This window comes from Juglans microcarpa x Juglans regia, chromosome 1D (genome assembly GCF_004785595.1).
Source record: "Juglans microcarpa x Juglans regia isolate MS1-56 chromosome 1D, Jm3101_v1.0, whole genome shotgun sequence".
In the NCBI taxonomy this organism is placed as follows: Eukaryota; Viridiplantae; Streptophyta; class Magnoliopsida; order Fagales; family Juglandaceae; genus Juglans; species Juglans microcarpa x Juglans regia.
In genome coordinates this window covers 34,963,232-34,965,679 of record NC_054594.1, presented here as the reverse complement: position 1 = coordinate 34,965,679, position 2,448 = coordinate 34,963,232, and the positions used below count along the sequence as shown (strand labels likewise).

The 2,448-nt window shown below is 36.4% G+C and overlaps 1 pseudogene; it reads left to right on the top strand.

Annotated features, from left to right (window-relative positions):
• Positions 1 to 913: 913 nt before the first annotated feature.
• LOC121255780 lies at positions 914 to 2,448 on the top strand (annotated as a pseudogene).

Genomic DNA, 2,448 nt, shown 5'->3' with positions numbered 1-2,448 from the left:
CGGTTAGCATAAAACCCGTCTTTTCATGATTTGTCCTTAAAAGCAAATGAGATTTCACAATAAAAAGAAGAGTAGAACTCCTGAGAGAGAGGCAACTTATCCCGATATAATTAGAAGTGCCTCACTGGTAGTACTGATCAGTGATCATGATGTTTGAAAAGGTTCGATATATATATACACACGTATGTATATATAGGATCACATTAGTCTAGAGTTCCATATATATACAATTATATGTGTGTGTGTGATTGGTTTTGCAGATGCGTTGAATTGTACCAGCTTGTTTCTAAATTCATTTGAGAACGACAGAAAGAAATGGAGCCATACATATATATATATATATATATATACACACACACACACACCATAGTTTATCTAGTACTATATATTATATATATACACACACACACACACACCATAGTTTATCTAGTACTACATGTTGATTAAACTTTCATTAATGTTATTACAAGTACATTATTGTTTCTTGCTAATTTCTTCGTTGACAAATACTATACGTCCGATCTTAGTTGGTTTTCAAAATATTATCATTATCATTTATTCTTTCGATAGAAAGAATATAAGTAGTACTACTTGCGTGGAGATTGATCAGGACAAATGCTCAATCTTTTTTTACTGATATTTAATTTCTCTCCAAACTTTTTAATTTGAAACATTCCTATTTATATATATATATATATATATATATATGCTGATATATATATATATATTTTTTTTTTTTTTGGGTGGTAAATATGCAAGATATGATCACCATCATGTTATATATAAGATCAGGTATTAATTAATTAATTGATGGAGGCAAGCCATACATATATATATATCACGTTCTATTGATCATTTGGTCAACATCAATCAATTACTTTAAATCTTCCTCCTCAATATTTCATAATATAAGTGTATATTTATGTATGCATATATACATATTTATATAATACACACACACGCAAAGATTACAACACTTCTTTCTTCTACGATCTCCTGGAACTGAAAAATGCCAAAGCTGCTTTGGAGGAACTTCCACCGCTGTTTCTCCAAAATCAAATGCCTGCCCAGCATCGAATCCCCACCTTCACCTCCAAACAAAGATCATGACAGCCAATATACCTCACCCATCTCCCACAATACTAGATCAATCATCATGATCAACAACTTCAACTCCCTCTACGACACTATTTCCTCATCAGACGATCCCACCACCAAATCCCTCACCCCTCTTTCAACACCAACTCCGACTTCTTATCCTCCTCCGACGACACTGTAGTACTAACAGATTCACCTCCCGACTTTGCCACCATCTTCGCCTCCCAGCGGTTCTTCTTCTCCACTCCAGGCAGCTCCAACTCCATTTTCGAGTCCCTGGACACCAGGCAAATCCCTGATCATAACGCGTTAGTGATCTCTGGAAGCGTCCAGGTGCCCACGTACTCGCTAGATCCTTACGTTGATTTCCGGCGCTCAATGCTAGAGATGGTTGAAGCAAGAAATCTCATGGACGAGGCAACTGATCAATGCGAATATTTGAACCAGCTTCTCTTGTGTTATCTAACATTAAATCCCAAACACACTCACAAGTATATTATTCGCGCTTTCGCCGACCTTGTCATCTGTAATTTGGCCTCGTCCCCATCTTCCTCGGCCTCAAATCATAGCCGCCGGGAGTCTAAGAACAGCCGGCAGCGATGTATTTCACGGCAGTCGCAGGTGTAACACTATCTTTTTTTTTTTTTTTCTTAATCTTTATCTTTTCTTTTCAATAGGAAGAACATGCTGGCGGTTGTTTTTCCTTCTTTTAGGATATTTATTTTGTCTTTGGTGAAAGGGGATAATGTTTCAACTATGAAGACAACGAAAAAATGTATTTGATAATCACAAAAAGCAAGGAGGCGTGGTGGGATATTAATGTCTCGATGAATGTTATAATTTATGTGTTTTCGTGTTTGTTATGTAAAAAATAATGTGTTTTTTTTCTTGTTCGGTGTTCCTAGCTTGATTTACAACGGTGAATAATGGTGGCTGAGCAGACAAAAAATGGATAGGGACGATGGCAAATGGTATTTTAATTAAACAACATCCGAAGTTCGTTCAATGTTGTCCTTGTTTTTGTTGTGGTCCTGGCAACACCTTGGTGCATGCGAATATATATACATATATATATTTTGAGCGTTTTGCACACATAATCATGAGGGGCCGAGCTTTGTAACTTAGAGCTGGCATATATAGACGTTGCTTATTTATAGTTCGGTTAATTAATATGCATGGGGGATGTGTCTGGAAAGATGAGAATTAGTAGGAGTGATTCTTTAAGCTTTATCTTCATCCAACTGATCACCAGTTGTAGTATGGATGATATATTGTCTGGAAAGGTGGAATTTCTTGTGATTCTAAACTTTAGCTAGCTGGAAGTAAAGGAGTGGGATGGAAATGATCTGG